This window comes from Lolium rigidum, chromosome 6 (genome assembly GCF_022539505.1).
Source record: "Lolium rigidum isolate FL_2022 chromosome 6, APGP_CSIRO_Lrig_0.1, whole genome shotgun sequence".
NCBI lineage: Eukaryota > Viridiplantae > Streptophyta > Magnoliopsida > Poales > Poaceae > Lolium > Lolium rigidum.
Window position 1 is genome coordinate 217,644,468 of NC_061513.1, and position 14,700 is coordinate 217,659,167.

The following is a 14,700-nucleotide window of genomic DNA, read 5'->3' on the forward strand; positions in this document are numbered from 1 at the left end:
GATTCCTTTTTAGATGTCCCCAGTTTTCTAGCAGATCATCTACAACCAGGACATCTATATTCTCTCTCCTATATTTTAATACTATCCTATAACTACTATTTAACAGATTTTTTTCCAACGGCTCTATTTTTTGAACAGTTAGATTCCCAACGGCTATATTTCCAACGGCTATATGTTCAACGGCTATATTCCCAACAGCTATATTTTCGTCTCTATATATACCACCATCTCCCACCTCTCTCACTACATTTCTGGTTGTAGCTTCTTTGCTCTCTATCCACTCTCTAAAATGCAATGAGTGATACATAGTTCATACATCAAGCAGCCAACAAACAACAGAGTTCATACAACATAGTTCATACATCAAGTAGCCAACAAACAACATAGTTCATACAACATAGTTCATACATCAAGCAGCCAACAAACAACATAGTTCATACATCAAGCAGCCAACAAACAACATAGTTCATACATCAAGCAGCTAACAAATCACATTCCTTGACGGCGAGCAATGATCTCTTTCTGCTTCCCTTCGTAGAATTGCTTTTGTAAAGTATTCATACCACTAGTGTCCACCAGCATAACCCTCTCGTCAATTTCAAATTTCTTAAGTTCAACATCTATCTTTTTCAATGCAACCTTCTCCTTTTGCAATTCAATTACTTGTGCGTAGCGAGCAGATTTGGAAGCCTCTTTCATCTCATCCTTCTCTTGCTTTTGTGCCCACACAGATTGTAATGATAACTTGCAAGAACTACCATCGGACATGGGATTTTTACCTTTTCGAGCTTCTTTCTCGTGCTTGGTACCGGAAGGTGCCTCCTCTCGTTCAAGCATTTTGGAAGATACACTTAAGTCATCATCAATAATAGCGACGAGCAGAGACACCTGGACTTGCATCAGACTTCTTCTTTTGTTTTTTGTGAGAAACTTCAAGTTCTCTTAACTCCCACTTTGGATACTTCAAAAACTCTAAATAACAGTGCATGAATGTAAAAGGCTTTTTTTGGATCGTTTTGAATAAACATAAGGTGTGCCTCCTCTTTCTGCAGCAAGAAATGTGTAGTTAAAATATGTAGCAAAACACATATAGAAAATTTTACAGGAATTGGAAGATAGTTAACAAATGTTCGAAACATGCATACCTTCTCGTCTAAAGTTCTTCCGCTTTGGTTTCTATTTAAAACCTGCTGAAGGCATCCACAGAACTTGCTCGTAGCGGATGAAATAGTGGTGTAGCGACCATTGACCGATGCAACATTACGAAGCTGCCATGCTGGATTCTTGTGTTGGTTGTAGTACTCCGTAATCCTAGCCCAATAAGAATCTGAATGTTGATCGGCTCCGACTACCCCATCCAAACTTGTGTTTGCCCATGATTCTATCAACACCTTGTCCTCAAGACTTGACCAATTTTCCTCTTCGGGACACCCTTTCTACTCGGTTTGGGTTTACCAGATGCAACAATATTTTCAATTGGCGTTGTCACTTGTTCTCCAATTGGGCTATAGTCTTGTGTCTCACCCCAATTATCGGAACCCATGTTCATCATGTCCAGAAAAGAACCATTGCTAGGTGTCTGTGAGTTGTTCATCCCTAAATTGTCCATCTAAAATAATCAAGATCATAATTTAGTGTCTACACAAAATCTTGAGGCAAATTCTATTAACAGCATGTAATTAGCAGCATAGTTTGTACAAGCAGCAGCAGTATTCAGAGGGACAGGGTGTTTCTGCACCCGGTACATATGCACCCTTTATTTGAAATACATATTAAATATATTTACAAATGTCAAAAAAATATAAATAAAAATGCCGCATGTATACCTTGACATGTTACATGCTCACAAAGTTGTCTCAGCAAAAATCAAGATGTTTTGTACCGTGTGCAAAAAAGACAAATTTTTGGTGCTAAAATAGTCTATTTCTCGAGGCATTATTTGTCTTTTTTACACAGGGTATAAAAATTGTCGGTTTTATGTGAAACTTTACGTGCACACATAGAACATGTCCCTCTACATGCTAAATTTTTTTCCTAAATTTTTTATGTTTTTGAAATATGTTTTATACATACTGGGTGCATATGCACCCGGGATCAGTTTTGGTTTTCTGTATTCAGAGCATGTAAATTAGCAGCAATTGAACCTCAGGACCGGCCCTGTACAGAGCGCCCTCCCTCGCGGTCCTCCTCCTCCAAACCTCACCTCTGCCTCTTCCATCGGCACCGGCAGGGCGCTCTGTACAGGGCCAGGGAGACGATGGAAAAAAAATGGTACAGCGCATACCTTTGGCCAGTCGCGGAGAGGCGCCGGCGTCCTCCTCCTCGTCGCCTGCAGCTTCCGATTCGCGCGGGAGGCAGGCGGAATCGCGCGGGAGGCGCGCGGGCGAGGGAGAGAGGATCCCGGCTTCGTCACCCAGATGTGGAGGACGGACCCGAGAGGTGGATGGACATCTATCGACCCATGTCCGTATACATGTGCTGCTGGAGACGATTTTTTAGACTCGGTCCTCTATATGTCGTATACATGTCCGTTTAGATGATCTCCTGGAGATGCTCTAACACCTAATACACAAACACCTTCTAGCTACCAGGTTTACCAGATTAACTAGATTTGATCGCTAGATTACTTTCACTTGGATACCAGGTTTTAACCAAGGTGAAAACACCGGAAGAAAAACACAAGACCGCACTAATTAATCTGGCAATCAGTCTCGTTTAAACTGGCACAATGCTCAGAATTAATCTAACAATTATGACCTAACTACTCTTGAAATTAGTAATAGGGCAGCAAGGCTCTAAGGCTGGCCATAGTGCTAGTATCATACACATTGGTCTCACAAAAATGCTGATGTGGCAGCTAATTAAGAAGGAGTGAGGAGATTAGAGTGACATAGGTGGATACTGTATCATAGCGCATGTCACGAGAAAAGTTAATGCCAAATAAATCTTATGCACACATTTGCATTGAGATTCTAAAAAGTAATAAATATAGCATAACTATGATACTACTTCATGATACTAACCACTATAGAGATAGTACCATACACAAGTATCATATGCATGATACTACAACATAATACTTACCACTATAGCCAGCCTAAACTAAATCTGGCAATTACACCTAACTATTATGTTAATTACTATACTACCCGGTACGAATTGGCACATACAACCTATTTAATCTGTCAATTGCGTCTAATTATTCTACCAACTAGCTCTAATTAATCTGGCAATTGCTACAAAAGTTAACTATAGTACTAATTCACTCATCAGCCGAGATTACATCCTCTCTGCTACCAAATTCCTGTAAAATCGAATTTGCATCCTCAAGTATGCCGTATTGTCAAAAGCCACGACAAGATTCTCTAGTAAAGTTCAGACGAATCCTTGATTCCTTGTTCCCACATGCAACTAAGGGATGCTCAGAGGGTTCATATACGCAAAGACTCCAAGAATCTCAGCAGGAAATAATCAGCAAACGAGATATAGTAGAGGAGGAAAATTTGTGCTCGTCCATCAGAAACTCGCCGGCGTGTTACTCGTCGGTGTTGTGCTCGCCCACCTCCTCAACGCGCCCGTCAGCAGTGGCCTGGCTCGCACCTGTCGATGACGGCCTGGAGGAGCCCTCCCCGCATTGCGCTCGCGGACCTCCTCGTGCTTGTCGACGGTGGCGACGCCTTCGCGGCGACGTGCCTCGTTCATGCGCTCCCGGCGACTCCCTGGCGCGGCGCTGACGGCGATTCCCTGGCGCGGAGCTCCGGCTCCGGCGGCTCCCTGGCGCGGAGCTCCGGCGACGACGCCTCTCCGGCGCGGCGCGACGTTGTCTCCCCGGTGCGGCGACCCAGCTCTCAGCGATGCAGTTCTCCTCCGTGTGTGTGGTATAAAGAGAGAAGGCTGCGAGGAGATAAGGTCAACACGAGTGGAGCGTCCCTATAAGGGCACGATGTACTTTTTGCACGTATCGTGACGCGCCGCACGAATGTGCTGCTTGTGCGGCGTTGTTTATTAGATTTTCCCTTTATTTTTTTATTAGTACATGGCCGCTGCCGTTAATTTTGGGCTTTGACACTGACACCTTTACCGCTTTCGCTTCCTATTTTATGGCCCGTTTCTTCTCCTGATTACTACTTTGGTAACTGAAGGAGGCATTGCTTTGGCATTGATTTCCTTGGATTCCTGAGTCGATCGTTTCAGGTTCCTTCCTCTCGATCTCCCCATATCCAGGGGTATATATGATGCCCCCCCCCCCCACGGAGCGTCCTGGTTCGTTTGGATTTGTGGCCGTTCGATGGCGCCTTCCAGCATATCCTGGCCGTTCGTTTTTTTTTTTCACTGTGTCGTATAAATTGTCAACGCGCGGTGAAAACCCTAACTGGACCCGTGCCCCTCCGTTTCTCCTCCTCGTCGTTCTCCTCGCGAGAGGCGGCGGCCGCGTCTGCGCCTCGCTCCTCCGCAATTTCCGCTCGAGTTCTCCTACTCAGCCCCCGTCCCTTCTCCTCCCTTCCCCTTCCCTCATCCTCGCCTCCTCCACCGGCAACCCCCGCCGCCGGGCAGCCACCTCGCCACTCGAGCAGCAGCACACCATGGCATGGAGCGGCTAGGAGGAGCTTATGCGTGGCGGCAAGAGGAGGGCAGGGCGTCGGATCGAGATCGTCCTCTGCGGAGCTGTGTTCCGCAGGGCAAGAGGAGGCGCCACCACTCCCCACACCTTCTCCTCCGGCGGCACGGCAGCGACGTCATCTTCATTGTCCCTCCATCTCCTTCCCCACCCTTCTCCGCTGGTAGCAGGAAGATGTTGCGGTACCAACTCATGTCCCTCCATCCCCATTGATTCTTGATTTTGGTTCCTCTGAGATTTCCTGTTGTCTGAGATTTGTTTGTTCTTGTGTTCTATTTCGTGTTAGATTTGTTCTGTATTTTCGTTTTTCGATTCTTCCTTCCGGTTACTCTTTAATTTTTTTGCATCAAATTTATGTTTATCTCAGCCCCTCCCATGCATCCTCGTGTCTTTTTCCAGGAGCTCTCCTTCGTGGTGATGGTGCTGTACTGCTTGCCGGTGAGAACTAGGAGGAGGAATAGGAAACAAAGAGAGGGAGATGGAGCGGCAAGACTACAAGATCCTAGGTTTCTCACTCTTTCCCAATCTCACTATTGCTACCATGGCTTAGGTCCCCACTCATGTGTTTTCTCTTCTGAGATCTTGCAGATGCAGGCCGAGATAAGAGAGAAGGGGCAGTTTGGGTAGGCAGGAGGATCGAGCGTAGGATGTGGAGCGGCAGTAGTAGGAAGAGTTGGTCCTGAACCCCATCCCTAGCCCCTCTACATCTACCAACGGCCGGACGGCTTGGCCTCCTGCGGCCCTATCTCTCCACCTCTGCACCCCTCTTTTTTTTTGATATGCCTCCTCCCTTCTCACCTCCACTTCTTATAGTACGTTAGGTGTTTGTGCAGATTTTTTTTGTATCTATGCATGTTAGGTGTTTGAGGAAAATCCAAGCAAGCTGTAGGTACGGTACAGATTAATTGCTTTTTTTATGGTGTGATGTCTACTCAATAATTCGTTTCCTCTAAAATTTACATGCAATTAACGATGAATTACCTATTTTAGGAAAATCAAAGCGAGCTGGAGGTTCATGAAAATCCAAGAAAGCTATATACAATGCATTATGCACTTTGGGAATGCCCCAGGCTGCTGTCTTTATCGGCTCACGATCTCCGCCGCCACTGCCGTCGGGTCTTTGCCGCCACTGCCAGGTTGTGAGGTTGTGAGGCTACGATGCTGCTCTACATGATTGTTGTGTCTGTCAAGTGCGTTATGTCGCCATTGCTGCTGCCGCTAGCCAGATGCCCTCCTCAATTTGGTTAGGTCCCCTTCGCTTTGCATCATCTTGTTTGATCGCATTTTTTGTTGGTTAGTGCTCGTGGATGGATCTGCTATGGATCAGGTTCTCCAACCTTTTTCATCCGCTACCAGGTTGGATTGGGGTTCAGAAGTTGTAGGGATAGAAGACCTTCAGTTTTCTTTATTGTAGTCTCCTAGATTTACAGGCTGCAAGTGGAGAAGTTTACCCCTATAGTCATGAGGTTGCAACTCTCATGAAAGGTACCGTGTTAGGTGCATGCTTAGATAGTATAATCTCCTAAATTATTCGTCGGTTGGATATGTGAGAAATTAACCTCGGGTGTACAAACTCCATATTTGGTAATGATACAGCTATTTGGAAATGATAATTGGAGAAGAGCAAAACATAATTAGATTCATAGTTAATACTTCATACTTTCCCACTACTTTGATGGTCTAATAGATTAAATCACAATACCCTTCCTTCGTAGTTATTGTTTTGGCTCTGTCCAACCTTTTGTTTTGGTTGATCCTGTCATTCATCCAATTTGTAGGATATGAGGGGCTATATTAGTTACACTGGAGTCATTGTGTGCTCTTATAATCCGACAACAGGTTGTTTCAATTTCCAAGATACCATTTCTCTTGCTCTTATAAAACCACAACATGTTGTTTTAATTTCCAGATTATTTCTAACGTTCCAGTTTTCTTGCTACTACAAGTACTTGCTTTGCCTAATCTCAACCCTATTTTTAATTATTGTTTCCACCGTGTGCTAAGGTTTCTATCGGTAGGCTTCTCTACAGTTTGGGATGTATCACGGCATTCTCTCCACTAGCGGAATAGCTGTAATGCATATGCTTCTTCCTCCACATCACTCCAGGCAGTGGCTACAGGTGCCATATTTTATCTTTGCAGTATTGGGCATGCCATGAAAATGGGCAAAAGATAGATTAGATCTTATGCTTCAGTAGGCATGGAAAATTCTATTCTTAATGCAACATATTAATTTTCATTGATACGATTAATTCGGTCGTCAAGCTTGCGAAGGAAAAATAGTAGAATGAGCAGAGTTTGAAGCAATGATGGTAAAAAAGTAGTAAACCACTATTTTTAATAAATAGAACCTTTCAGCTCATATACGCATTTTTTTTGAGATATCATATACGCATTTCTGGGATGGTTGATTTTGTCGTGTTCTTACAGATGAAATTGTGAACTGTTTTCCCTTTGTAGGCCACCATCATGTGATTGAAAGGGGATTCGTTAGGAACAAGGAGTGCGCCTGTGCCTGGTGATTAAAGCCTGCAGCAAAGATGTGGCTGGCTGGTTGTTGACTACTCCCTAGCGCAGAACATTTCCATGGGGTCTTTAGGCCGTGGATGTATCCTTCAGTATGTCCTTCTTTCTTGTGCTATGCTCCGTTCATTTTCTGGCGACGCTGAGCTACAACAAGAGACTAACGTTAGTGGGATATGATGTGCTTGGTCAGAAATTCATTAGGTACACATCATTTATGGTGGTGTTCGCTACAGTCTTCTATATATGATCTCTCATAGCTGCTTGAATCTTTTTTCACAATTATCACATCATATAGTTTCGCATATTAAATACAGCCTTACTATTTTTAAACCAATGCTACCCAGGTTGTCTCCTTTTGGTTTTCTGTTATTTCTTCAAAACATTGTGCATTTTTATATATAGTATGCCCTATTGGCTTGAATTCACCCACTTTTCTTAGTGCCGATGTTCATTTTATATTAAGGCAATAAAAATTTACTACCAATATTACGATACTGGAAGCAATTGACATAAAAATATCCATAACTACTGAATCTCATACTTATTAGTTACTGGAAGCTGGCATAAACCAATGCTACAGCGATTAGCGAGTCTGGACCGTCGGATTACTCCTACTAGCAAATCTTGGCCGTGCAAATTTTTCACTGTCATATAAAAAGAAGAAGGGAACGTAGAAAACCGTAGCCGCCAATGGCCTATCGAGCGTCTCCTCCCCAATCCCCTCTCTGCCAGACCTCAAACCTCTCCCTGGCCCAATCCCCTCTTGGCTCGTCGTCTCCATCGCCGGGCTGCCCGGCGGACGCAACGCTGCCTCGCCGTCACCATTGTCGGCGGCTGCCGGTGGAAGCAACAGGTCACCGCCTCTTCGTCGCCTCCGGTGGAAGCAGCGCCGCCTCATCATCTCCATTGCCGCCGGCTGCCCGGAGGCCGGTGAGGGTCCCCTCCACCGCTCGCTGGGCCTCTCTCCCCGTCTCCACCTCTCTGGAACTACCGGCGCGAGCGACGGGCGGCGCGGCCAAACTCCTGCAGGGGCCACCGGCGCAGGCAAGGGGCGGCGAGCAGGTATCCTTGCCCCGATTCGCCAGCTCCCCCATGGGTGAAAACCCTAGGGCGCCGCCTCCCACTCCCGTGACCCTCGCTCTCCTCTCCCGGTGCCCGCTCCCAACCCCCTCCACATGAGTGGTGCCGCCGGTGGAGGCGAGAATGGCGCCGCCGGTGGTCTCGCGGGCTCACGGGAGCAGCGCTGCTGGTGGAGGCGCGAGTGCGCGGGAGCGACATGGGCACGGTGGATCCGCGCCTAGGCGGTGACTTCATGGAGCTCGAGGTGAGCCTGGTGCTGAGGCTTGGCCTGCTGTGCTCGCACCCGCTGGCCGTCACACAGCAGTCCGCACAGTACGTGGACGACGATCTGAAGCTGCTGGAACTGTTGCCGACGTACGAGGCGGTTTTCCAGTCTGCATCCCCGTCACTGTCGCTCTCCGAGCTAGCGATGCAGCTCCTCCATCTCGTATTCGTGAAGGCTTGCACATCCTGTCTCTCTTTTGCTGAATCTCAATCTCTCTCACTAATACTAGAAAGGGTCGACAGAGGCCATGGACCATGCCTAACCAATGAAACCAGTAGAGGATTCGATTTATGGTTGGTGCATACTTGAGAGGTTGGTGCATATATGCAGAATCAAGCCTGCAAAAATGGGGATTCCCCAGTAGTATTTAGTTTTGTTCTCAAATGTTTACATAATATGTGCACCGCATGATAAATGAAGCCAGTAGAAGATTTGATTTATGGTTACAAAACCTAGGATTGGTTCTATGAAATTTCGTTTCTTGTTGTTCCCAGAACGTGCCCATAACTTGCTACTGATAAGAACTAATGTATACATGTTAGGTGTTCAACATGATTTATTAATCATGTAGGGGATTGGATTCATCGCTGTTTAAATATATACCTCAGGCATTCAGGTTTACTAACATTTTCCTTTTTCTACAGTCTGATCAGGGATGTTAGGCTGTCATGCATGTGTGATTGTATCAGGCTGAGCTACATCTATAAGTCGTCCACTTGATCATTGTGTTGATTGCAGTATCATTATTATTTGTTTGCAATTCTTACTGCTATTGGCTGCCGTTACTTTTGTAGCCGCCGATAGTTGTTTCTAATTTTTCTTCTTTTGTATTTGACCTTGACTTACTCTGGAAACTTCAAACTTCGGTTTCTGCTGTTGTTATTCAGGATGTATCCTTATCCGGACTATACAGTCGTCAGTTTCAGGCGTAATGAGAGCAAGGTGGAGAAAGGATCTCGGGATGTTCCTATTCACTTGAAGGTAGTATTTATTACATTCAGATTATTTCCTTTTACCTCTTCTTGAGCATCGATGAGGTTCCATTTGACAATGATTTGATCTTGAAATCCATGTTTTCTTGGTGGATAGTCTATTGCCATTTTTAACATTCGCGTAATTAGGCTGCATGAATGCCAGGCATAGACAACAAATTAGTGACTGGTTCACAGCAGATATGCTTGGGTTCATCACAAAGGATTATTTTGTTTGTTATCAGTTTGCAACATCAATAATTGGTATTTTGAGCCATGCAATTTTACCTGATGATGTTGCATGTTCCAGGTTCAGGGTTCTGTACTACAGGTGAAAGTGAGATGACTATGTGTTTCAGATTTTTGAGAGAAAGGTCAAGATATTAGCCTATATATCAGGCGAGTTAAGTTTATGATAGATATAGATTATCTTTTGATAGATTTATGTGATAGATTCTGGTTGTTGCTACTTCAAATGTATTAGATGCATTGGTTTGGCCTTCTGGAGTTTTAAATAATTTCTCTCTTTTGCACATGGTAATTAATTAGACCAACATTTTGTATATAACTTTTTTCTTCAAAAAAGAGTGAACTTGGTCATGTACTTGGCTTGGCCAGAACTACTATGTGATTCCGTTTTACATTCCTTTTCGTCTACGTGTTTGGTGTTATAATACTAATATTATAAAGTTACGATTAATCCACTGCATCAAATGTTTAGGCAGGCTCGTTTTTATTTTTAAGGTGGATATGTGGTTCATGTTAATTTACAACTAATAGTGATGAAACTATTTATGAAGGTTTAAGATTGGATCATTATTTTCAAAAAAAAAAAGATCGGATCGTTGCTGCTCTATTGAAGTAGGGGAAGACATCAAAGGAAAATAGCAAAAAAGAAAATGTATTTGGTCTCACTGATTATTTTGTTATAGGAGGCTGTCAAGTTCCTTTGGAGGACCCTATCGAGATGTTTCTTATACCGGATTATGTTGCAAAGGTTTTCGTGGGCATATAATCAGGTATATATTGATTGATATTTTCGCAAATTGATACAATTATGATGGTATTGTTTTCTTATTTTATTCTTCTTTGCTGACTAATATATCAACTTATATTCAATCTATGGTTATCTTAATCCTGTTATGGATAGGCATGTTTTGCCGTATTAGCATTCTTTATGGTTAATCACTTATTCAGTGATGGGAGGATATCATATTCTCATGGATTGGTTGCAGTATAATTTGATATTTAGAATACTCCAACTGTAGCTCTGGTTGATGAGGGCATATGTTAATTGGCATGGGTCCTGCTATTGTTTCTCTCCTTTGATATTTTGGAACAAATTTATTCGTGAACTTTTACTCTAGAAAAAGATACTGTACCCCCAAACCTACAACCAGATACTGTAGCTTCAGCATTTTAATAGGTGAAGAAATAGATATAAAATTCAAATACCTACAACCAGCTTCTGTTTTGTGCTCCTTCAAAATGAAATGCCAAAATATGAGGGTTTCTTCCAATAATCCATACATCGTTTTATTTGTCATGATCTTGCAATAGTAATAATTAATATTGAATCTTCTACATATTCCTTAAACTTCAAATACTCGTGTATTTAAGGATTTCTGTTTCCGATTTCTGTGCTAATAAGGATGAGGTAAGATCAGACATGTATTTCAGTTATCAAGGAGAAAGATGGAAATTATTGTGTGTTCAGTTTTCAAGGAGAAAAGTGGGGCATGCATTTTAGTTTTTTTAACGGAAGCACAATATTTATCTTTCGACATTTCTCTCTTATTTTTGCATGTGCTACTGCATGCTTATGTATCTTCTGGTTTGGATTGTCAAATATGACTGATATGAATTATTTTGCCAGATCTAGATTTTATTTTGCCAGATCTAGATTTACCGACTTGGATGTTATTATTCTTATCTTTTGCATACGGTAAATCTATTTTCTCTTGCTATGTGCTATTGCGCAATTGTGCACGACATGCGCGCGTGTGTAGTCACCACTGTTGTGGGAAATTTTCAATTCCTTTTTTCACAGCCATTGCTTCATGTTGTTTACGAATTCTTTGAAACAATGTAGCATGCTTCCTTTTCCTTTTGTATGCACTTATTATCATTTGCTTGAACTACGATTTTGGATGATCAGTGATAAGTCATTGTCTCGTCACGAGTCAGTTTATGGTTTGATCTTATTAAAAACTTCTTGCATTCACTTGCCCTGTATTTTTTGGCCACCGGCACGTGAGGAGATTGGTTGGACAGCGTGAATTATTTAGCCAGCTCTACGTTTTAGTGTGCTCCTTCACTATGAATTATTACTATCATGCACATATGTTGACAGAAGAATATCAAATTATTTTGTACAAGGAACCAAATACACAATCACAACTACTCTAAATTTCACTATTGATCTACTCTTTCAGGTGTTGCCAGATTGGCTCGATTCTGCCTCAGTGGAAGCCTTTGTTGCGCCTCGCCGAAAGGTTGTCAGGTCAGCTTCTATTGGCACCAGGTAGAGATTTATACCTTGAGCTTCCCCCAAGTCTTGGTTCTGCTTAGGCCCAACGTAAATATACTGTACATATCGATAGGCTGGTTAGGAAATGTACCTAAGCTGGATCAATTCTGTAGGGACTTCACTCTATTGATTGCTGCCAAAAAAAATTACTCTACCCCTGTTGGGTTTGTCAATAGATTGTTGTCGAGGCCGAGTGTGTGCCCTCGAGCACATGTAGCAAGAATAACTAGGGTACTTTTTGTCCTTCGAGCATATACATCATCCGCAAGTAAGACCTCAGGTGCTTTCCTTCTGATAGATGGCCTCACCTATTTATTTATTGATATCATTTTGAGAACATATACTTAGCGATTTTTTGGTCTCGGTAGGACACAAAATCTATGTCCTTTATCAAACTCCTACAAAACTAATTATATATTTTCTAATAATATATCAGCTAATGCTTGTCTAAAACTACCTACATTTTTATTTATTCACCTATGGAGGCAACTCTTGAGGCTTGGGTTTCTTCTTATGCTATATCTAAGTGCAAATAGTACTCTTGGTTTACAAATACTTTCATCTGATTACAACATTAGTATAACATTCCCTTTCTTCTCCAACATTTTTTATTATGTGGTGTTTTTAATGTTGCTCTAATTATAACATTTATTAGCTTTGTTGCAGACTAATGGAGGCCGTCAAGATGGAGGCTGTAGAGCTCCAGACTGTCGAGATCCTGCCTGGTGTCATGCTAGAAGCTATGTTGCAGAAGCTGCACCTTTCGGCGGTGCAACTAACTATTATAGAATTAGGTTTTTTGTGTGTGTAGTGGCTTTCAAAGACTGATTTGCGGCGAGCTTATTTAGATGTTACTTTTGTTATTATTAGCTTTATTTTATCTGTCTCTAAAAAACCATAAGAGTGTTAATATATTTCGATTCCCTCATTGTGTATAAGCATTGTTGTTCCATTCTGATTTCGTGTTCAATTTTTATTGACTTTGCTTTCTAAATTCTATAAAACGTATTTTCTTTTACATGTAAATCGTTCGATTTTTACGGGGTCGTGCGCCAAGGTGCACATCTAAATCTAGTTTTAAATATAAGTTCAAGGTACCCACCCATCCCCAATGCACTGTCAATCAGTTCCCTCAGCTGCAGCGTTTGCCTGTGCATGGATGCTGGTGACCTGCGCGTTCGCCGGCCTCCTCTTCTTTGTTTTGTGTGTACAAGCTCTGCTTTCCTCCCTCCAATGATTCAGTAACAAGCAACTTAGTTGGTAATATGGTCCTCGAGGTGCTGGAGCTCGCACCTGGGAGCGTTGGAGGCCCTCAGCCACCACGTATCCACACTCAGGTTGTCAGCGTCTTGGACTACGGGCTTGCTAGCCTCAATAATTTCCTCCGCGGCTCTATCGACTATCCCGGACCTGTGCATCAGTGCATGGAGGAACACCACGGGTAGAGCAGTGCTCAATGTTGCCAAACGTAAGACTAATCGTTTGGTTGCTCTGAAGCTTCTTCCTTTATTCTATTTTTTGTAGATTGATCGTAGAGTTTCTTCAAGAAATTGAATCTATATTTTCCATACTCCCGATCCGATGCCTGATGTTCTTCCAATCCGCCTCCCTAGCTAATTTTCCTTTTTTTTTTTTACTTATTTGTGCTTTGATAAAGCTTGATCGAATTTCAATGTGAGATAAATGTTTGTGCAGAAGATAAGCCAAAGAGTGTCCTGCGGTGAACATGGCAAGATGCGTGTCTTCTTGGAGTAGATAAGGTAAAACATGTGGATGCAGATCCTTCTCCGTGTCTCCTTAGACTTCGGACTATGTAGTACCCGTCGAAGAAAGAATTACTTAATGATTTGAACTTATTTTCTGATTCGAAATTTAATGGGTTGAAAAACAATTATATTCCTTGAATTCTAATTAGGTATATTGTATAACTTTTGTAACCTGCAGTGCGTGTAGAAAGATGAGAGTACAGCTCTTGGATTGAAGTCAACATTTGCAGTCCCCTTGCTGATCACTGTTACAAGCTAAATAAATTGTATATGAGATGCTGGTCTGTTGTAATGATATTACAATTTAGATCATCTTTGTACTTCCCTTTTCTGATGTAGTATGACCTCATTTGTTTCATATATATTCGAGTAATTCACACGGATGGTCATGTGTGGATGTAAGGCACTGCTAATAGTTTGAGTGTTAATTTTTTTTTAAAAAAATAGTTGAAGTCTTAGCTGTGAAAATCTCTGATGTTGTTATTAAACTAGTTGATACCCCGCGCGTTGCAGCGGAAATAAGAGATGATTTACAAATATGAAGGAAAGAGCATATATGGGTTGCACTTTGCAATGCATGGTCATGCGGATGATAAATATTGGCTGATGAGTGCGCGACTTGCAAACATCAGGGTTGCATGAACTTTGCCACAAAATAACTCATGAATGTGTGGTCATGCGAATGAAAGGCTTGCATATATTAAATGAAGATAGTGGAGATAAATTTTAGAGATATAATCAATCATTTTAATTTTTATAATTGTGATCAATCTTGCCAAACAATTTTTATTTTAAATTTTGGATGCAATGTGCGTAAAAAATACATAACTTCATTCTCATGTAGTCCTTGAATTCTCTCACCTCATTTAGTTATCCACCTTCATGAAATAAATATAGATCATTATAGATTTGCCTAAGCTCAGTAAAGCCAAAATAGCATAAAT

The 14,700-nt window shown here is 42.3% G+C and overlaps 2 long non-coding RNA genes and 1 pseudogene across 9 annotated transcripts; 2 read left to right on the forward strand and 1 right to left on the reverse strand.

Annotated features, from left to right (window-relative positions):
• Window positions 1–489: 489 nt before the first annotated feature.
• On the reverse strand, window positions 490–3,702 carry LOC124663756 (annotated as a pseudogene).
• A 683-nt stretch (window positions 3,703–4,385) lies between these two features.
• On the forward strand, window positions 4,386–10,386 carry LOC124661625. 8 transcript variants are annotated; one of them, XR_006990244.1, is made up of 9 exons: window positions 4,386–4,800; window positions 5,018–5,124; window positions 5,207–5,507; window positions 5,609–6,103; window positions 6,397–6,457; window positions 6,623–6,738; window positions 7,079–7,345; window positions 9,377–9,470; window positions 9,771–10,386. It is a non-coding gene; the product is annotated as an uncharacterized LOC124661625 (long non-coding RNA). The 8 variants fall into 8 exon arrangements; XR_006990239.1 differs by having other exon boundaries at window positions 5,609–6,457; XR_006990243.1 differs by having other exon boundaries at window positions 6,397–6,738.
• A 4-nt stretch (window positions 10,387–10,390) lies between these two features.
• On the forward strand, window positions 10,391–12,925 carry LOC124661627. The gene is made up of 3 exons (XR_006990246.1): window positions 10,391–10,479; window positions 11,896–11,984; window positions 12,657–12,925. It is a non-coding gene; the product is annotated as an uncharacterized LOC124661627 (long non-coding RNA).
• The last annotated feature ends 1,775 nt before the right edge of the window (window positions 12,926–14,700 follow it).